At 35.6% G+C, this 23,855-nt stretch overlaps 1 protein-coding gene across 7 annotated transcripts in view; it reads right to left on the minus strand.

Annotated features, from left to right (window-relative positions):
* ROBO1 (roundabout guidance receptor 1) overlaps positions 1–23,855 on the minus strand; it is a 1,078,818-nt gene that overhangs the window by 1,047,539 nt on the left and 7,424 nt on the right. Inside the window, exon 1 of one of the 7 annotated variants that reach the window (XM_057501792.1) lies at positions 3,922–3,986. The exons of the other annotated variants lie outside the window; for them this stretch is intronic. The gene's annotated coding sequence lies outside the window, so the exon portion shown is untranslated. Of the gene's footprint in view, positions 1–3,921; positions 3,987–23,855 lie in introns of those variants that run through there. 7 annotated transcript variants of the gene reach the window in all.

A 23,855-nucleotide genomic window follows, 5' to 3' on the forward strand; every position in this document is an offset into this window, starting at 1 on the left:
ATCAAAACTCTTACATCTGGCAGAAACCTAAATCAAAAGTTCTGTTCTTCCAGGGACTGGCAGTTGAAATTATGATTTGTAATCACTGTAAAAATGTCTGTTTCCTATATTCAAAGTTAGGTCATTTCCTCTTCCACATTTTGTAGTCAGAAAACATGCTCTACTGGTGACTTTTTAAAGAACAGTGATATCTCTTTCATATAATGTTCCATCTTTAATATGTCTTTGTCTTTTGTGAGCTGAAACTGTGACATCAGATATTAATGAAAGAAAGCAGTATTTTAAAAGTGGGGGTGGACAGTGAGCAATACTTAAATGCCTATGAGTTCTGCTATTCTACAATGAGATGATTAGAAAGATACAGTGTAATTAACTGTATGGTACTTTAAGAGGATCTCCCTGTTTTGCGGCAAAAGGCATACATCAGAATCATCTGTGAAGCATCTAAATTATGTCCCTGGGCTCCTTAAGCCCAACCCAGATTATCCAGGAATTAGATAACGTTTGGGTACTTACATTTTAAAAGGCCTTCCAACGTGATTTGGAAGCTGACCCCTGCTTAGAAGCCATTTTATGTTAAAGTAAGGGAGAAATGAAGCAAATAACATAACCAACACTTTCCATTGGAAGCATCTCAGTTAAAGCAAAGTCTGTAATACCTACCACATTCAAAGAACACAGCAAACAAAGAAAACAATTTTAAAAACCCATTACCTATGAAGTAGGCATAAATATTAGCCAGACTTATTCTACAGGCTAGATAGATGTAACAATTTTCCAAATTATTATAGGAGAACATAGATGGAACCTAACATACCCAAATTACACAAGAACGATAACCTTAGCCTACAAGGTTTATAATATTAATAAAATTAAGCATTGAGAATGTGAAAAATATATCTGTTCAGCTGTTTTGAAAGCAAATATGTGAGTGAAATAAGTCCCAATCTTAAGAAACTACTAGGAATGGGGTAAAGAGAAATCTAAACAAATATTCAAATTTGAGACTAGATCAGATATTCAAATACAATATATTTAAAAATGCACAGTGCATAAAATTATACTGATATTAAATAAAGGTGCTAGTATCCCTTATTTAAAATTGTTATATTTAAATAATTATTTTATGTTAAGGAAATAGGACAATTCCTCAGACACAAAAAAAGGGGCTGAAGCAATTACTTAGGCAGCCACAAATAGTCAGGAAAGGTTTCATATAAATACTCAGCCACAACTGTATATACCCTTCAAAACTCCTACTCTCTCTGTCCCCATTCTCAGTTAAACACCTTGTAATCACTAAACATGTTGCAAAACATGTTGAAAAAGTTTTCTCATTTTATAGTCTATGTGTCACAAATGTGCCCATTTTCATCTTCTCTGCTCCCTTGTGGCTCTGTGAAAAATCTCTATCTGTGGTCAAGACCTTCCTTTATTTTAAATTCAATAGCCACTTATGCTCATATTTCTTATTTCATGTTTCAGAAAGAGTTTACAAACCCTTTCTTTGTCTTCTCCATTTTCTTCCTACTTTTCTCTCATCAATTTGAAATTCTAGTCATCCCTTAAATGTTAATACTCCAAAATATCTTGTCCAAGAACTTTTACTTATTCTCTTTTCAGTTTGCATGGTCCTCCTGGCTTAGTGCGTCCATATTCCTGGTCTAGAGAGTGGTATCTATGCTGAAGATCCTCAATCTGTATCTCCTGTGTCTTCACAATGAGCTTCAGACCCATTCACTGGACACCATCATTTCCCAAAATGAGATCATCATCTATACCATCCTACCAGCCCCCAAAATTAACAAACCAAAAGATCTGTGTGCCTTAGCCTATGAATTCCATTTTCCATTGATTTGCTTGATTTAGACACTGGAGTATCATTCTGGAATCTTCCCTATCCCAAATGCAATCAATCTGCAAGGGCTACAGTTTCAGCTTCCTAAAATTCTGGAATTATTTCACCATCTTCCCATTTTTCCCACCCCACCTAAGTTAGACTACTGTTTGGCAGTGGGTTTCAGGCCCGGGCAAGTTCACTAGGATTCAATGAGACCAAAGAATGACAATGGAACATTCTTGGGGTGAAAGGGTTTATACCCAACTTTATTCCCACAGTGGCAGGTCAAATACTAGAATCCCATCCACTCAGAGCAAGTCTGCACGCAGCAAGCCACCTCTGCCCCCGCAGCCATCTCAGTCTCTGTCTTGGGCGCTGCCACCACTTCAGCCTCTGCTCTCCTGCAGCCGTGCACCCAGAGCCCTGGGTGGAGCTCTTTATATAGAGCCAATACAACATACTGCCCACACGTGTGTAGTGAGCAAGCAGACCAGGGTCAGGTAAGAATCCTGGCCATAAAAACCTTCACTTCATCCGCAACTACCTTTATCTTTGCTGAAATTACTGCCAGAATCCAATTATTTCTTTAATATCTATATTTCCTAGTACCCTTAGAGTTAAAACATATTCTCATAGGCAAATCTAATCTTATATCCATTGCTTTGAGATTTTTTTGTCAAGTGAAAAGCACCAATAACCATTTCCCTCAGGGAAAAACACAAGACTTTGTCATCTTGAAGAATTCTTCGTAAACTCACCTCTTTTCAATTAAATCTTTTCCCGTGCCCCCTCCTCTCTTTTTTGTCCCTCCCCTCAGTTACATACCTAATCTAAGTACTCAGTGCTGAAAGTAGGCTGAACCACTCTCAAATCCCTAAATGCATCTTGTTGCTTCTCAACTCCAGACCATTTTCTTTGGTATTCTTTTGGCTAGGTCCTTCTTTACCATCATCTTTTTGATTTTAGGTGCAGATTTAAAGTCAGTTCTTCTAGATACCTTCCTTGACCAATCCAGTCACAGTACAGAATGTTTTTTCTATACTACCATGTTCTCTGTACAGTCCCTATTATTATTACTTAGCACACTGCTTTGTGATTGCCCATTTTCCTATATTTTTCCATGTTGCTATTCCCCTTGCCGGCAGGAGCCACAGCTATATTGTTCTCACCTGGGCCAAGCTTTGTACCCCTCCCCCTTCATAGTGCTGCTCTACCTAATCACCTTGTGTTAAGATCCACTATCATCACCATCATTTAACCTTCCATTGTGTGTTTAACTTTTTTGTGACTCCTTCCTCAGTGTATAAATATGCACATCTCTCTCATTAAAAAATATACAAACCAAATCTCATTCTTTTTTATGGCCAGTAATATTCCATTGTATATGCCATAGGGCATTATGCTAAGTGAAATAAGTGAGATGGAGAAAGACAAATACCACAATTTCACTTATATGTAGAATCTTAAAAATAAAGTAAGTGAACAAAACTGAAATAGACTTATAAGTACAGAGAGCAGATTGGTGGTTGCCACAGGAGAGAGGATGAGGGGGAGAAAAATTAGTGAGATTGTTCAATATCTTCACCTGGGAGATGGTTACCTAAGTATATACACAAGTCAAATTCATCAAACCGGAGACTAAGATTTGTGCATTTTATTGTATATACCTCAGTATAAAACTTTTAAAAATTAGAAGACGTATAAACAACACAAAACAAAAAACACACCACCCAATAACTCTAGACCATCAACCTGCTGAGCTTCAAGAAAATGTTGATTATACTGGTGATCTCTATTTTCTTGGTTTTACTTTGAATATTTGTCCAACTGTAATTTCCCTTTCACTTTCATTTCACCACTAAAACAGTATTCAAAAGAGTCGTTAATTATCATTGCCAAATGCAGCAAGCATTTATATTCAGTATGTCGGCTATCTGCCTTAAAGCTCCTTTTTCATCAGTACGGAGGAGCTCCACTGGATTCCTGCATTCCTATTTATAGTGAAGACTAGAGCTTAATGAAACACAAACATTTTTGTTCAAAATCAGTACTTCTCAAAATTTAAAGTGTATGCAAATTACCTGAGAGTCTTGTTGAAATGCAGCCACCAGGTCTGAGCTGGAGCCTGAGAGTTCACTTTTCTAAAAATCTTCCATGCCAGTGTTGCTGGTCTGTGGGCTGCACTTTGAGCAGTAAGTCTCTGCAATCACGTTGGAATAACTAGTGAGCTTTAAAAATAGCAGTCCCCTGGAGACTGGTGTAATTGGCCTGGGTGCAACCTGGTTGCTCGGAGTTTTCAATGTTCTCCATGTGATTGTAAGTGTGAAGTAATGCCCTTGCTTCTCAAAAACCAAAGGTGGGTGGAGCTCCACAACCTGCATCACCTGGAAGGAACTGTAGTTTTAACAAGATCCTCAGGTAGTTTGTGTGAACATTAAGTTTGAGAAGCACTGGATTAGACATTTCATTAGTTCAAATAGACATTTCTTTTATATATATATATATAAAGTTTACTCAGATATAATTAACATATGACATTGTATTTACTTTAAGTGCTGTCTTGCCAGTGGGTTTCAGCCCCAGGCAAGTTTACTGTGGATTCAGTGTGACCAAAGAAAATGACAGTAAAACGTTCTTGGGGTGAAAGGGTTATACCCAACTTTATTTCCACGGTGGCTGGTCAATCAGTAAAATCCTGTTCACTCAGAGTGAGTCTGCATGCAGCAAGCTGGTCTCTGCCTCTGGGCCTCTCTGTCCACACAGCCATCCTGCACAGCTGTCCTCCTGGCCTCTCTGCCTGCACAGTTATCCCCCACAGCTGTTCTCTGTGCTGCCACCACTCCAGCCTGTGCTGTGCTCTGCTCTCCTGCAGCCCTGCAGCTCTGCAGCCGTACCACCCAGACCACTGGGTGGAGCTCTGTATATAGAGTCAAAAGCAATGTATTGCCCACATGTGTATAGTGAGCTAGCCAACCAGGGCCAGGTGAAAATCCTGACCACAGGAACTTGCATTTTCTCAATAGGTGCACAACATAATGATTTAATATATGTATATGTTGCAAAATGATTACCACAGTGGGTAATCATGCATGATTACAATTATTTTGTCATGATGAGAACTTTTAAGACCTACTTTCTAAGCAGCTTTTAAACACACAATGCAGTATAATTAACTTTATAGTCACCACACTGTACATTATGTTATCAGAACTTATTTATCTTATAACTGGAAGTATTTACATAGACTTTAAAAATATCAAAAATTATTAAGTTAGAGAGCAATAACTTCAGTAGCCCAACAGGGCACTCTTACTAATTTCATCTACAGGGTGTCCTATAAATCCATGCAAATTATTCCTTTTCCTTGTTACAACACAAGCTGATTGCTGCTAAAATTAGCAGTATGGTGGAGTGGAAAGAGCATGAATTCTCAAGTCAGGGATGAAATCACTTGCTCTGCTTTGTTATTCTGAGAAAGTCACTCAACTCTTGCGCCTTACTTTCCTTAACTTTAAAGTGAACAGATATCTTAGGGATGTGCTGTTGCGAATTTAAATGAGAATTTTTGTAAAAATGCCAGACACTTTTCCAAATTGAAGCTCCATACATCCACTCAAGTATTTATTTATGCAGCAATTATTTATTGAGCACTTAATATTATAATAAAGATAATAGAAATGTTAAAAAGAAAAATAAGGTTCTGTTTTATATAGAGTTCCCATTCGTGTGTGTGTGTGTGTCTAGAATGAAATAAGTAAACAAGATAGAGAAGGCTCAGTAGAGTGAGAGTCTACTACAAAGTGAAATCAGTAAAGTCCTCAGTCTCACCTGAATGATAGATGAAAAAATCACCCCTGTGACAATCTAGGGGGCAGCATTCCAGGTAGATATCAGAGTAACCACAAAGATTTTGAAGCATGAGTGAATCTGGTGGGTCCCAGGGACAGAAAACCAGCTACTGAGGCTGACGAACAGCAAACGAGAGGACAACAGGATGCAACCAAAGCTGGAGGGTTAGGAAAGGCCCACATTGTCTGAGGCCTCACTGAGAATGACAAGGAGGCTGCATTTCAGCCTGACTGCAAAGGGGAGCCACAGGGATTTTCAATTAAGATATGATCGTGTTTTCATTATTAAGAAATTGTTCTGACTGCCGAGAGGGGAATTGATTATAGTGGGAAGGGGCTCAAATGGAAACTCTAGCGCCAGTGATGAGCTTCTGACTTGTAGCAATATAAGGGAGAGATGATGTTAACTTGAGATGAACAAAAACCGTAGCTAACATGTCATTCATTCTGTGCAACCTGGGGGTGCCTCCTCAAAGTGTCAGATGCCTCACTGGCCAACAGGTCAGTGGACAGTGTTAGTGATGTTCCATGTGAGAATACTTTGGAGTCATCTAAGTTTCCATTCCTTGGTCTAGTTATGAGAAACTACCATAAAGACAGACTTAAATACATTTGTGCACTATTAATTGCCAGTGACTTTTGCTGAGCTCCAAAGTTTTCTCCAAATACATGGTTCAGTCTCTGTGACTCAGCAGGCACTAAGTTAATGGCAGTGTCCCTAGTTTATTGATTAATTTCATTCACAAGTAATTTGGAAAGTTGTATGAGCAATATATATTATGTGCAGTTGTTGGCTGAGTATATTTCAATTGTTTTTTCTGCTTCCAGTCTCTAAAAGTTTGTTTTAAATATACTATGTCTACTGTTCATTCATTAAAAACCATTTATAAATTTGCTTTTATACAAATGTGTAAATAAAAATACTAGGGAAAACGTAGTGGTCAAAACAATATACATTGTAATCTTCACAAGTCCTACTGTTTTCTAAGAGAATACCCAAAATATAGACAATCCCACCAGAGTGCAGTAACAGGAAAATACAGCACTTCAGGAGCGTATGTGACAGAGAGAAGTTTAGGGAAAGCTTCCTGTAGAAAGAAAGGTCCTAAATGTGAAGTAAATAATAAGTAGGACAAAAGGAGTAGAGGATCCAGAGAGCAAACAATATCCAGAATTAAGTGAGATTTTTCTATCAATGTTTTCTAAATGTGATTACTGCAAGAACCCTCAACTAGTCAGATGGCTGAAACCTAATCTGAGCCTACCTGCATTGAAGCAAGAAGAGAGACAAAGATGAATTAATTCAGATGTTAATTAATTCAACTAATAATATTAAACACCCATATTAGGCACTGGTAACTGGAAATAGAAGTGAGCAAGAGAAAAAAATTCCCTAGAGCTCTCCCCTAGGGCATGGGAGGCAGAGAAGCAGCAGTCAGTGGACAAACGAGTCAGTTTTTCCCACCCCAGTTCATTGTTTAAAGTCAGAAATGTAAAAATACAACAGATGTTCTTTCTTCTATCAACAAATTCCACCTGTGGGACACTCCACAATTTTTTTGAACAGGTCTGTCAGAAAGTAAGTGATTCATAAAATCACCTGACAGAGCCAAGCACACAGAACACTTATGACAAGGCTGTCAGGGCTTACCGGCTCACCAAGTGATGAATGTGTAAGGAATACACCTGCTTTAATTATTTCTCCCTGGACTCTTTCTACAAGGATCAGGGTTTTTTTTTCTCCTTTTGTTTGATCTGAATTTGTTCTTCCTCTTGCCACCTATCTCCACATGTATTTCTTCCAACTTCCACTGGAAAACAGTCTCTTAGCCATTTAACTTGGCCAAAGATTGCCTAAGAACCCTTTGAGGATTGAAAATTTATTTCTTCAAATAAGCCGAAGGGTACTGTTCCTCCTGGGGAATGCTCAACTTCTGCAGCGCCAATTTTAGTTTTTCACAGATTATCTAGAATAACTGAGTAAATTTAACATCAAATAAAATGATGGGGTGTTTTCTCCTTTCAATTCAAAAGGGTATATTTCATAATCATAGCATCTATGATAAATTATTTTAACACTAAGAAGAGAAACATTTTACTGAGATTTAAAGACAATGTGAGGTGGGAGAATCTCCAGAAAGGCATTAAATATTAACTAGTGGTTTAAAATCCAGAACGGAGATGGTAAAATAAAATCTGAATTTTCTCAAATATAATGGAGACTTGATACAAATAAATATTGCACATAAAATCTTTAACATTCCCACCACCTTAGCCTAAAGATCCAATTATCTGCTAACATTTTCTGCTCAAACCTGCTGAGCTTATTCATCAGCCCTCCAGTTAGAAAATAATAAAAGGTCTGCAGTGTATTTACACTCAGAGGGAAGAGGTATAGGTTGGAGAAGGGCAATCCTTTTCTTCAGAGTTATAAACAGCAAGCAGTCTGTGACAAGAAACATATTTGTTCTCCAGATTGGCTAATTGCATTATGCTGTTTTGAGTAAAAATTAGGGGAGATATTCAAAGCAAGTATTGACTTGATATTTTGCCACAGAAGTTTTGTAGTAAAATACTAGGGCTATTGCACTATCCATTCAATGTCATCTAGAATTTTCATTCATATCATTCACTTGCAAGCAGTCCCAGGCAGAATGCATCCTGAGGAATTAGACCCTTGCTATAAGCTACTCAGAGACTACGGGAAGAGACAGTATAGATAAGGCCAGTATAATGCCATGCATGCTATAGAATAATATGTGCTGGTTGCTACTGGAACACTGTGGGGGGGGGGGATAAAAACAATTAATGCTGTTCCAGTTTACTTAGCATTTCTGTGCAAATGTCTAGGAAATCACATACATATGATGGCTTAATGGATAGCACACCAACTGATTTTATTTTCTCACAATCATGCAGAGTTTAGGAAAAGAAATGCATACAAATAAATTTGTTTGTTAACAGGATGTGTCTGAAGATTTATAGGATTGAAGCAGGAAAACACAAGGTTGTTTACAAAGAATAAGTTGTTAACTATTTCCTGAAGTTTTGTGTCATACATCTCCACCTCTGGCACATGTGTGAGATGATCAAGAGAATTTAAAGTCAAGAGCTGCTAAGATAGTCAATTAGTAGCGAGCCCAAAGCTAAAGGGGCTAATCAGAAGGGTATCTGGGAAATATTTAAAGGATGAAGGCAAATATAGAGAGACAAAATAAGGTACAAGTTTTTTAATTGCCCATCCTGATAATTATGCAAATATTCCCCCCATAAATTGGGATTCCCCCCAAAATTGCTCTTCTTTATGGTCTGTGTTTGGGTTTCAGTCCTTACAGGGAGTGCAAGTTTGACAGGTTCAAAGAAATTATAATCAAGACAATAGACACAATATGTGAATGATGATAATATACTGAATTACCATAAAACTCAAATTGGTAATTGTTCAATTGTTAACCTGAGGTCTTTCCAGATTTACCATTTTTTAAAATATAAAACACCGAAGATTAAAAGCAAAAAGACTTAAGTAATAATAGAGAAAAAAACTGAGGAAAAGATCATTTTCTGGGAAGATGTTCAAGAAACCCTTCTGCAGTGTATATTAAGGGTCAGCCATCTTTCAGAGCTTTGGAGATAGAGTGCCCCATGGCCCACCGTTTCCCCCAACAGGAGGCTCACAGCTTACCATATGGGAAAAATTTTCCTAGGATACACTGCTAAGAAAATGTACCAGTAATCAAATCAAGAATATTTCAATATCACAACCATTTGATTTTAATGAGTTTGAATTTCCAGACTACGTGAGATTTAGATTCTTTTCATGTACTGGGGAGAAAAAATGATCCAGCTCAGAATGACAGCAAAAATTCTAAGAACAGTTTCATGCTGATGACCTCATATAATTTAATTTATTTATTTTATGACAAAGCATTTCTAAAATATATGAAAGCTCTAATTATTAACTTTGATATAAAAACAGTAAATTGTACCAATTCTAAAAGCAAATGTACTATAAGAGATCCCACTATATCATTTAAGGCATTTCCTCAGATCTGCTGATCTCCTCTCTTATCACATCCTCTGATTTTTAAAGAGTGCATATATTGAACTGCATACCCTGATGAATTTTCAAACTTCATATAATATATATACATATGCCTAAAAATAAGTGTAATTGCATGTAGGAATTCATTAAATAAATGTCAGTGCATTTCATCTTCCAATTACTCTAATTTTTACTGTAAAATATAGAGTTGAATATTTTGTGAAGAACACTGATTTTTATGTAATAAGTTAAAATTATGTTCACTCTACCAATCAACATTTTGTACATCACAGCAGCATTGCTTATATTAATATCTATAAAAGTTATTTAAATAATCGCTACATAGATATGAAAGGACTATGTGGTAGATTATAAAAATGGTTGCAAATACTTCCTTTCCTAAAAATGGTTGCAGATTATTTCCTTTTGTAAATTCATACCCATTCAGCAAGATAGTTCGTATTTTCCAGTCAAGAAGTAGTTTCTTTCCCCAAATTCTGAATCTGGGTTGCCACTGACTTGGTTTGGCCAAGAAAACATGAGCAAACTTGGTACAAATGAACCTGCAACAGTTTGTGCTTGGGGCTTGCTCTCTCACCACACTTTCGAGAGACCATGTGAAAAGCTGGCACTGCCTTCTGGAGGAGGAGAGTTCTTCTGGCACAAACAACCCATCTTAGTTTAGTCTCATCCCTAGCCATCCATTCACCATTTACTAGTACTGGTGTTAATTATCAGGCCCATTTCACTATGGTACTGGTAAAACACTTAGTACGGTATTGCTATGGAGGTGTGTTTGTCCTGGTACTTCTCCATCCAGATCTTCTATTTAGTTAAGCATATTTAATTCTCTGTCTCTGGTGGTTTGCATCTATTATCCTAACCAGTCAGTCACACAGAAGGTGTTTATTGACACACTGACATTGACTCTCCCTGCTCTGCCCTGGAACATTCTTGCAGAGACCAAATTCCTCAATCACAAAACTGGTACCTGTAGGCCTAACACCTAAATAGAACATGACTTATAAAGTGTTTTTTTAAAAAAGGGAAAGAACCTTGTTAATTTGTTAATAAGCATTATTAGCAGTGACCAACTCTGAAAAATAAAATAAAATCCAGTTCTTGCTTTTTGTTTTAAACAGACCAAATAAATTAATGTACTTCTTCAATTCTCATTATGATTGTTACTGACTGCTTAATGTATCACAGAAATCTATAATGAGTTCTGTTCACATTCAACACAAGCAAGACAATACAATACAAATAAAAACAGGATCTGGAACCAGGCAGAGGTAGGAGTAAGCATACCTATGCTCCTTACAGATTATGTCTGTAAGCCTTTGTTTCTTTATATTTCAAAATGAGTGCAATAATATCGATTCTGCAAGCTTGGGAAAAGATTAAAGTAAACATGTTAAAAAACCTTGCACATTGAAACAATATAAAAAAATGAACAAATGGGACTACATCAAATTAAAAACCTTCTGTACAGGAACAAAAAGGCACCCTACAGTATGGGAGAATAATTCGTAAATGATTTATCTGATAATGGGTTAACAATCAAAATATATAAAGAGCTCATATGCCTCACCACCAAAAAAACAAATAACCTGATTAAAAAATGGGCAGAGGACCTGAACAGACATTTCTCCAAAGAAGAAATACAGATGGTCAATAGGCAAATGAAAAGATGCTCTGCATTGCTAATCATCAGGGAAATACAATTAAAACCACAAGGAGATATCACTTCACACCAGTCAGAATGGACACTATCCAAAACACAAGAAATAACAAATGTTGATGAGGATATGGAAAAAAGGGAACCCTCCTACACTGTTGGTCAGAATGTCAATTGGTGCAGTCACTGTGGAAAGCAGTATGGAGGTTCCTCAAAAAATTAAAATTGAATTACCATTCCACCCAACAATTCCACTTCTAGGAATTTAACCGGAGAAAACAAAATCCCTGATCTGAAAAGGTATATGCACCCCTATCTTTATTGCTATATGACTTGCAATAGCTAAAATACAGAAGCAACCTAATTGTCCATCAGTAGATGAATGGATAAAGAAGATGTGGTACTTATACACAATGGCATATTATTCAGCCATAAAAAGAAAAGAAATCCCACCATATGCAACAACATGGATGGATCTAGAGGGTATTGTGCTCAGTAAAATAAGCCAGGTGGAGAAATACAAATACCATATGATTTCACTTATTTGTGGAATATAAAACAAAGCAAAACAAAATGAACAAACAGCAGTAGATTCATAGATGCTGAGAAGTGACTAGTAGTTACCAAGGGAGAGGGGTTGGAACAGGTCAGGCGGGAAGGGTGAGGGGGATAAAGGGGCACAATATTTCACAGTCACAATATAAGTTGGTCACAGGGATGGTAATACAGCATGGAGAATACAGTCAGTGATTCTGTAACATCTTTCTACACTGATAGATAGTAACTGCACTAGAGGGGGAGATGATTTAATAATATGGGTAAAAGTTGAACCACTGTGTTGTACATTTGAAACCAATATAAGATTGTGTATCAATGATACTTTAATTTAAAAAAAACCTTGCACTAAACAGCAAACTTTCAACAAATATCATGGGGCTTCTCCTTTTTGGACATAATACAAAAGCATAGTTAATTAGAATATCATTACAATTATAGGGAAATATAATTAGTCCATTAATTAAGAACAAGGGAACTATATATGTATATAACTGGCTTAAAGTCAAGCCAATTTATTCTGATTTTCTAACTCTATGGCTTTTTGTCTTTTCCTCTTAAAAATGCTTTTGATTGTGAATCCATGTTATTCTTTGTCTAGCTATAAATCATTCAAGGGTGCAGTACTGTGAACTGCTTCAGGGTTTTTTGTGTGTGCTACCTTATGTATGCACTGACAACAGAATACAAAAATATGCTTTGGAACTTTATAGCAAAGTGGAAAAAGGAAAGTGAATAATCAAGTCAATCCATGTCATTTTCCCCTAGTTCTAAAGAAAGTGGGATATCTAGTTGGATTCATCCTTTTTAGGATTATTCATAGACTAATTTTATAGAAAAATTTTCAAATCTATTCTTCCCATACATCCATCCAGAAATGAAATGGTACATTTTTGTACAACATAGATATGAATAACACATTCTCCTTAATCTACAAAAATACTGAAATTTTGGAGATCAAAGACTGGAGAAATCTACAATGACTTTTGGAAAGGAAGAAATAGGATGTTATCTAAGATGACTTAATGAAAGATATGAATAACTAATTTGTGATTAAGCATTCTATTCATGATATTCTGGCCACTTTATTGCTTTAGTACTTAAACCATAAATTTTTACAGTCCATCTTCTAATTTGGAATTCTTCCAACATCTTTTAAAATACCTTTATAGAAAGTATTTTAAAAATAAATATTTCAATCATCAACTTACATTATATATTTATATTTATATTAGCCTAATTACTACTTCAATTTTCCTCTCTTGATGTCACTTTTTATTTCTAGGCTTTCTCATGTAAAAGCAATAGGATTAAGAATGCACCCCCAGATTGTCTTCCACCTTTAATATTTTGGGACTGTTATACTTAACATTTTTACTTAGTTTGCATACTTTGAACCACAAAACAATTCAAAATTATCATTGAACCTACAAAGGAGTCCACCATTTATAATCAGAATTGCCTAAAATAATAATTTCAATGAACACACATATTTGTTGCATGATAGCTTATATTTTCATAAGATTTGGTTGATGATTACACAGAATCATATATATGATGTAATCATATGTAAATGATATAATTTCTTATTTATGTGTTACTTCAATATTTTCTTTATGCAAATCAGTATTTCAGTTCATTAGTGATACTCTCCTAAATAAAGAAGTAAATTATTATTTAACTTCTAAGTTGTTATTCAATATTGTTTTCTTTATACAAAGGAGTATTTCAGCACATAAATCATCCAGTTCTGAGTAGGGAATATAAACTCACATTCTACAAACTGGATTTTCCTTTTTAAAAACACAGGCATATTTCACTTGCAGATATATTGCTAGATTTCAATGTTTGACTAGGGGGAATCTAAGCTGGAAACACAATGTGCTCAGGGAATGTTGGAGCATCCAGTCCTTCATTTTTCTTTTTATTTTGGAAATATTTTTATCAGGGCTTACATAAATACTGAGACTCTTACAAGGAATTTGGAAATGGAAATAGAGACATATGTGTACATATACACACATACTGATTTAAAAAGCACTCTACATTAATAAGCCTAGATCAATTGAACACATTTATTAGAGAAAGGATTATATGATTTGTCTATATGTAAATGCTATACTTCTAAGCTAAATTAAAGATATGTTAAGAGAAGGAATAAACTGGGAAAGCAGAAATCTCAGGAAGCTAAAACTGAAAAAGAGTACCAATTTATGGTACATTTATTATAAAAGAAAGAAGGAGCCAAGTTTATACTGCTTAGTAAAAGGGATCACAGAATCTCACAGAATCAAAATTCATAGCTCCTCTGAGTATGATGGTCTGTATAGGCACAGATGGAACATTCTATTTATTTACAGTCACCTCACAATACAAAAGACACCCAGGAAAAACTGAGAGTAATAAAGATGACTAAAGGTCAGATGGGACTCATATCTGAGAAATGTGCAAGACAAATAAGCAGTAGGTTTCAGAGAAAAAAATCTCCCAGTTACAGGAAATATACAATACAAATGATAGGAAAATGCTTTTTTGGATATTCATATTCAGAGTTTATGAAGTAGTAGTGAACAAAAGAGAAACTTGTGATACATTGTTATAAATATTTTTCAATAAATCTGTTATATCATTAAAAGCACAATTTTATTATCTTTATAGCAGATGAAAGAGATTGATCATAAAGCATTTCTATTTTATCCAGGTAGAATTATATTAATAGTATGGCTCTCTATTAATGTTTAAATTATCTTGTTTATATATAATTGGTTTTATTCCAAAATTTTAGTTTGAAATAATAGCTATGTTAACAAATGGCATAATCCTACATTTCCTTTTGGGTCTTTTCTGTTTTCTTAAATCATCTGCATTTTTTAGATGGTAGGGCTACATAACATGCAGGTACTATGAAACTATTTGTGTACCATAGTAAAAAAATTATATGACTTGAAACCATAAAACTCTTAGGAGGAAACATAGGCAAAAATCACTTGAATATAAACATGAGCAACTTTTTCCTAGACACATCTCCTCAGGCAAGGGAAACAAAATTGAAAATGAACAAGGTGAACTATATCAAACTAAAAGCTTCTGTACAGCAAAGGACATCATCAACAGAACAAAAAGACACCCTACAGTATGGGAGAATATATTTGTAAATTATTTATCCAATAAGGAGTTAACATCTAAAATACTTAAATGCTCATATGCCTCAACACCAAAAAAACAAAAAACAAAAAAAACACAAACAACCTGATTAAAAAATGGGCAGAGGACCTGAACAGACATTTCTCTAAAGAAGAAATATAGGTCAACAGGCACATGAAAAGATATGCCATATCGCTAATCATCAGGGAAATGCAAATCAAATCCATAAGGAGATATTATCTCAAACCAGTCAGAATGACCACTATCCAAAAGACAAGAAACAAGTGTTTTGCAAGTATGTTGGGAAATGGGAACCTTCCTACACTATTGGTGGGAATGTCAACTGGTGCAGCCACTGTGGAAAGCAGTATGGAGGTTCCTCAGAAAACTAAAAATAGAAATACCATTTCACCCAACAATTCGATTTCTAGGAATTTAACCGGAGAAAACAAAATCTCTGTTCTGAAAAGGTATATGCACCCCTATCTTTATTGCGACACGTTCCGCAATAGCCAAAATATGGAAGCAACCTAAATGTTCATCAACAGATGAATGGATAAAGAAGATGTGGTATATATGCACAACAGAATATTATTCAGCCATAAAAAGAAAAGAAATCCTGCCATATGCAACAACGTGTATCTAGAGGGTAATATGCTCAGTGAAACAAGCCAAGTGGAGAAAGACAAATACCACGATTTCACGTATTTGTGGAGAATAAAAACAAGGCAAAACAGAATGAACAGAACAGCAGTAGACTCTTAGATGCTTAGAAGTGACTAGTGGTTACCATGGGGCAGGGGTTGGGGTAAGAGGGAAGGGGATTAAGCAGCAAAAAAATTATCAATTATAATGCAGGTTGGTCAAAGGTATACTAGTATATCATGGAGAATATAGCCAATGATTCTGTACATCTTTCTATGTTGACAGTGTACTAGTCTACACTGTGTATACTGCGGGGGGAGCAGATTTAAAAATATGGGTGACTGTTGAACCACTGTGTTGTTTACTTGAAACTAAAATAAGACTGTATATCAATAAAAAAAAAGAAGGGGTAAAGATACATGGTGATAAACCATTCAGAGATTTTTTTCAAAATACAGAATTTATACAAGCATCTCTGTATCCACAATATTGGTGATTAATAATCCTCTGCATTGTTTATACTAAATGATGAGTCATTATACCTTAAGAATAAAAAATCATCATCACCTGAAAAAAAATTATATGACTAAAACACACAATTAATTCATTCTGCAATATACTTAGTTGTTCTAGAACTCACCAAAGATATGATACTTTTAAATGTTTTTTTCTGTGTAGGTATGTAATCTAAACATACTGAGCATAGGTTGTGGATATAGTCTTCTTTCTACTAGGAAACATAGGCTGTCTGGGAATGTTTTTAATCTTCATTTACAAGAGGAAAAATAAATAAAATATGCTTGAGCCCAAAATAGTGTGCTAGGTTTATAATTTTGTGAGTCATATGAAAACTTCTCTTGCTTTTAAATATTAATCATTTAATGTTTTCCTTGAATTCATTCAATTCCCTGTACCGTACCTCAGTATGCAGGCACAAATTGAGTTAGCCATTAATTCTCTGTAAATGCAAGTTTTATAGACTATTTGTTATTTATATTACCTTTCCTTCTCAAATGTGAATTATGTTATTGTATTATTGTAACTCACTATTAAATGCAAAAAATTTTGCACATTAAAAAAACAAAATCCTACAGTACTGCAATCTAAATGTAGAAAAATCAATTTGTCTATGAGAAATTAAAAAATTCAGTTTTCAAATAATCGATCTAAATTAAAGAGGGTATTAATAAAATTCAATAGTTAAAATCCCTTACGTGTGTTTGATAATTTAGCTAAGTGCTATTATGTAGATTAACTATAAATTTTACATAGAACTAAAAGCTAGGTATGTGTATATGGTAGGATGGTAAAACTAAAGATATTCAAGGGTACAAATTGAGGTTATTAAACAAAGTACATATCTAGTCCCGTACAGGGACTATTACACACTAGTAAAGGTATAAATGAAGAATAAAGATCATCTTTCTCCCAACTAGGGAAGCGACTTTTTAAAAAATATTTAAGGATAGTTATCACACTTTAATTATCTTGTAATTTTGGTCTACAATAATAAGGGCAAGAGCTCACAAAGCATTGAAAATTTGATTATGCAGGTGACAAATTAATTTTCCTTACCACAGGATTATTAATGAATGGTCAGAATGGTAGGTTCCATGTAATTTTCCATTTCCTTTTTCAGAAGACAGGTGCACAATCTTACCATTAAAATATAGTATGTGGAATGCCTCTGGACAGAGTCCTTGAATACACTCAGTAATACATGAAACCAGTCATCCATGCAACAAAGATAAGAGCTTAATATCAACTGTGTGCCAGCCACTATCAGATGTGCAGAGGTAACACAGAATTAATATAAGCCTCCAATTCTTCAGTATTTTTAATTTAGAAGGGAAACAAGTGGTTGTAACACTGTCTGATGTAACTCCTACTGTAGTTGTAGAAGCAATGCATTGTGCAATCAAAAAAGGAGAGAGTTACTATTTCTGTCTGGTAAACTCCGGAAATATTTCCTAAGTGTATGCCACATTAAAAATAAGAGTTTACCAGGTAAAGGAAAGAGAGGAAGAGAATTTCATTATTCCACTCTGAAAGGAAAACATGTGAAATGGAGTTGTGGGAGGCTTCTGGATACATCCCTTCCCATATACATTCAACACATATCTATTGAAAAACTCCTATATGCACAGCCCTCTGGGGAAAACGCTGAAATATAGAGAGGCCCATCCCCCCTTCCCTGTACTGACAATATAACAAGGAAGACAGGCAACTGATAATTGTGATGATTTTTTTAAGGGAAAGTAGAAGTGCCAGGAGAGCATAGGTAGGGCTTCAGAACATAGGGTGTTTCAGTCAAGGGAAAGGAAATGACATAAGGGAGAAAGGTGGGTTAAGATGGTAAAAGGTCTCATAAATTATGTTAAGTTGTTTGAACTGTATTCTGCAGGCATTAGACAGAAGTTTTCAATCAGAGTGGCACAACTCTTTGGCGTATTAGATAGTAATGGTGGCGGCATTAAACAAGGAAAAATAAACCAAGGAGAGACAAAAAGTTATGGACAACAAGGAGTTAGCTACAACATTCCACAAGTTGACACAAGGAATGCCTGAGTAACTATTTACAGAGGTGGTAAAGAGGAGAGGGAAAATGGAAATATTCCTAAAATGCAATAAAATAATTAAAAAATTCCTAAATATGAGGAGTGAGGGTAGGCCCAATTTGAGAAGCTGCTCCACAGGTGTACTTAAAAGACCTAAGGAATAGGAGGTGAGAAGAATGAATAATATTGAGGATCTAGAAGGCAATTATCTCAGGGGTGGGGGTGAACAAATGGTGATGAGCTCATTTGGGAATATGAGAAACCTCAAACCTGAACAATATAATTTTAAAGCTGGGGACAGAGATTTCTGCCAGAGAAATATACTTGGGTGTCATCAAAATATTTAGAGCAGTGGCTCTCAGCTAATGGCTTCCCATTAGAGTCACTTAAATCACTTAAAAATATCAGTGTTGTTTCCCTTCCCAATGACTCTGATTTAAGTGTGCTGGGGTACAAGCTGGACAGAGGAATTTCTTTTTTAACTGCCCAGGTGATTCTCCGAAGTTGAGAACCTCTGCCAAAGAGGGACATGTTTCCATGAGGTCTTTTAATATTAGAGACGAAGTGAAACAGAAGAGTGTTTGAATTGAAGCTCTGCCAATTAGCCACAAAACCTTGCACATGAAAACCACAGATCCCCTACCTGGAAGACAGTGGGGATGTCGTCTACTCATTGATTTGTAGGATTGCCTGCAGAAACAGTATAAAGGAAGTCACGGTGCTGAACAAGAACCTATAAATATCATCAGTTATAAGTATCATCAATTATGATTCTTAATACCACATCTTAGTCTCTATTATATAAAGGATGAAGTGGAGAGGAGATCACAGAAGGAGAATACACAGAATACAAAGAAGTAAGTTCTACAGGAGGAATCTGGGGAATTCACATTTAAGAGAAGTAGAAAGGTCAAGTGTATGGAAGAGATCTAGAAGAGAATGGTGTCATGGAATTTATTAGGTAAATTTCAAATGTCACAAGAATTTGAAGAAGGATGAAGTCTGAAGCTTGGCTTTTGATTTGGCAAATTTTAAATGTCTGAAGTCTAAATGTGATTAGATTAGGGCTGTAGAAATCTACCATTGTGTGTGGGATGAAGAATTAGAAACAGCCAAGGAAGGCCAAGAAAGGATATTATTTCAAGAAGTTTAATTTTTAAGAGGAAGGCAAAGGGTATAAGAGGATAACTTGAGGAAAAAGAAGGATTATGATAACTGAAGAACTTTTTCCTAGGGTGAAATAATTATAAAAAATAATTAAAGAAGCCAGTTCATAAACAGGTTTAAGATATATGAAAGAGGAAAGCTGGTAACGTTTGGCCCCAATGAGAATGGCTTTCTCAGAAGAGAAGAAACTGACTTTTCTGAGATAGGAGTGTATGAGCAAGCGTTACGCATAATTGTAGAGGTGGAGAAGGAAGCAAAGAGAGAATGCAATTAATACTGCGGGGCTGAAGCTGCTCTATGCTGTAACATGAATTTACTGAGGGTGGAGATCACTTACACTCACTTCAAAGCCTTTCACTAGTACCCTGCCTTATAGAGACTGATACTTAATACATGTGTGATGAAGTGAACTATGACTTTTTCAAATCAGAGACCACGGTCATTCTGGGAGAATAAGTAATGGAAAAGGAGAGTGTCAAAGTAAATCGAGGAAAATTCATAGAATTAATGGCAAGATCCTATGCACACAGGAGCATCTCAGCAGCACAATGTTCCATGTCCTCCTCCTGCCAGGAGGACTGGAGGAACTGAATGGAGAAAGAATGGGAGTTAAAGAAAGAAAGTGCCGGCTGGGGATCAAATGTACAGCATGGTTTATAACTAATAACACTATGCTATCTTATACATTTAAAACTTGCTAAGAGAGTATATCTCTTACCAGTAAATGTTCTCACCACAAAAAAGAAACAGTAATCATATGACATGATGAAAATGTTAATTAATGCTAGGGTGATAATCATTTCACAATATATAAGTGTATCCAATCACCATTCTGTACATTTAAAATTTACAAAATACTTTATGTCAGTTACATCTCAAAATAAATAGATAGATATGTAGATAGCCTGGGCTGCAGGATAGGCAAAACTTTATAGCCTTCTGACAAAAACATTTCTTTGTTGCTCTGGTACTAAGGCAAAAAAAAGAATATATTCACTACTATAATAACTATAGTTACAGCTCAAGACACAAATACAAATTCTTTCTTGATACTTTCCCCTATCTCTGCCCAAGTTCTTATTCCCTGACACCACTTTCATAACAGTTTTCGTATCTCTAAATTACCTCACAATGGTAAGAAAGAAACTGATTTGTCTAGTTGGAATATTATTCCAATAAGCTAATAAAATCAGGGTTCTTTCCACACTCTTGAGCTTACTAAGCTGAATTTAATTCAGTGGAAAAATACCTGCAAACAATAGCACCAGGCAAAAGAGCATGACTGAATTAGCCTCATGCATTACCCTCCTGGAAAAACAATTCACAGCTCATGCCCTTTGCATGGTACATGAACAGCCTTATCTTTGTGTAATATACAAAGGGAAGTAAATATCAGGGTGCTTTTTAAGTATGACAGATCATCATCATCCATGAACAAGAATTGCCTATAAGATGCCAATGGTATCTACTATCTACCTAGAAACGTTCATGGTGATAGAATAGGAGGATGGATTAAAGCCATATTATATCAGAAGGTGAACTGTTATACTAAGGAAAGAAAACATGAACGGGGAAGATGGAACTGTTCCTTTCTCCCAGCATCAAGAACAGCCAGTGTTCTCATCACCATTACAACAGGACCCCTCCTTGGGCACATCCTGCCCCACGAGGAGTCAGCAAAGGAGCAGATGCTCCATAAACTGCAAATCACAATATCCGCATACCTTCGTGTCACTGGAATAATCCCATTTGGTCACATTCGTCTTTGATCTACCAGTTTGCATGTGTAGGTGACTAAAGTATTGCCTTATTAGCATATCAGCCCCAATACAAAGGCCTCCTGGGGTTTCGCATCTACTTCACAGCATTAGGTTTTGCAGTTGTTTCATTCCAACACCTCCAGCATACCTCACCAGCTGTGGTATGCAGAAGCACAACACTTAAGATTTTTTTTCTTTCTCTCTATTAAATATGATTGTTTAGTACATCCCATAGAACAGATGCATTTTATTTATGTTCATTCAGCATTAAACCTTTTTTGGCTTATTGCCTTTTCTCTTAATATTAATAGGCAGAGAGATTCTTCTATAGTGCTGTTAAAAAATTAACATTTTAAAGGGCATTGAAAGGTCACCTTGGAAGGATAAATATTTTTCTAAGGGGTGAAGGTGTCCAACCAAAAATGCCAAAGTAAGTTTTTTATGAGGTAAAATATGTATAACATATAATTAACCATTTTAACCTTTTTTAAAATGTACAATTTAGTGGCATTAAGTATATTTGCATTTGTGCAACCAACAGTACTATCTGTTTCCAGAACTTTTTCATCACACTAAACTGCAAGTCTGTAACACATTAAACAATAAATCCCATTCCGTTCTTCCCCCACAGCTGCTGATAACACAGTTCCATTCACTGTCTCCATGAATCTGACTATTCTAGGTAACGCATGTAAGTAGAATAATATTTTTGTTTTATTTCATTTAAGATAATATTTTCAAGGTTCATCCATGTTGCAGCGTGTATCAGAATTTCATTCCTTTTTAAGGCTGGGTAATATTCAATTGTAGATACCTACAGTGCATCACATTTGTTTATACACTTATCTGTAGATGATATTCAGGTTGTTTCTACCTTTTAGCAATTGTGAATAATGCTGCTGTGAACATGGTAGTAAATATTTATTCCAGTTATTGTTTTTAATACTTTGATTATATACCTAGAAGTGGAACTCTAAATCACATGGTAATTATGTTTAGTTTTTGGGGAAATCATTACTATTTTGCAGAGCAGGTGCACCAGTTTACAATACCACCATTAATACACAACAGTTCCAATTTTTATACATCCTTGCCACAGAGGCATTTTCCAAATTATTTTTTTTTCTTTTCTGGTAGTAGCCATCCCAATGGGTATTAATATAAAATTAAATTTGAAATATGAAGAAGAGTAAGTGAATTTACCTTCACATGTGAAGGAATATAAATCTTAAGAGATGGAATTGTTACCATGGGCTGAATACTATTTCCATATGCCCATGTCTTAAAGGATGATGTTTGCTGATGTCAGGCAAACAAGTTTTGGGTGAACATCTAAGGAAGTCACCAAAGGTAATCATTAACTCTCTCTTTGGTTTCTTTGGTGCTTCATGTTGTCCTTATCTTCTTGGTCAGGCTAGGAATACCTGTTTCTTTCCAGGAAATGCTAAAATCTATAAAGTTGCAAATTCCTCACCAACATGATCATGGGTATAATCCAACATGGTGGCATCTTTCCATTGAAAATCAAATGTCAGCATCTCCTACAGAATTCATTCATTCACTTGTTCATTCATTTGTTACAAATTTTACTGAGTTTACTCATCCCAACACTGTCCAACAGAAATTTCTGTGCTGATGGAAGTATTCTGTAACTGTTCTATCCAGTATATTAGCCACTAGCCACAAACAGCTATTGACTGTGTGAAATGTGACTGTTTAAACAGAAACTTAAAATAATTAAACATCCAGTTCCTCTTTCATCCTAGCTACATTTTAAGTCCTCAATAGGCACTTACCGCTACTTGTTAGAGTGTTAGTACAGGTTTAGATGGGAAGTTGTTCATCACTGAAAAATTGTTCCTCACTTTGCCCTAGTTAGTCAAAGTCTAGTTATTAAAACTGATCCATGAGTTTTGCTTATAATAAAGGGTAGTAGAGGTAAGTGCCAAGTCCTACTGAAACACTAATGAAAAAAAGATGAGCTTCCTAGGGGAAAATTAAGAAATGTTTCTAAAAGAATGCAACAATGAAACTTCGAGGAATGAATAGGACCTCACTAGGTAGAGAAGAACAAGGATATTTAAAGAAGATAGGCAAAGGCAATAAGTTGGGAACAAAGTGGTGTGTTGAGGGGTGGTGAAGTGCAGTGTGTTAAGAGAAACCCTATGCCCAGGGGCAAAGTGGGAGAGATGGAAAGAAGTGCGAAGAGTGGTCCCGAATCCGAGCGCGAAGAGCCATGTGCCGAGGACTCAGAGCTGATGTTATATAAAGATGCAACAAAAAGAATGAATAAATGATGGTGCACTATGAGTTTGCTCATTTCTTAAAATAATTCCTTTTCTTGATCAGAGGTATGACAGAAAGCATTAATTGAGAGGCACTGAAATTAATGGACTGGGTATAATGTATTTGGTGTGGAGACTTTTAAAAATTTTTCCCTTTTTTCAGGGAAACTTTCTCTCATAGGCTAAACAAGAGATTTCTTAAAGTCTCTTAAGTTAAAACTCAATATTTAAATAATCCAAGACTTAGTTAGCACAAACTATCCTTGTATGGTATTTTGTTGTTCACCATAGAATATAAAGCACATTCTTACGGAAACTGTTTATGCCCATATA

This window comes from Manis pentadactyla, chromosome 1 (genome assembly GCF_030020395.1).
Source record: "Manis pentadactyla isolate mManPen7 chromosome 1, mManPen7.hap1, whole genome shotgun sequence".
Classification (NCBI taxonomy): domain Eukaryota; kingdom Metazoa; phylum Chordata; class Mammalia; order Pholidota; family Manidae; genus Manis; species Manis pentadactyla.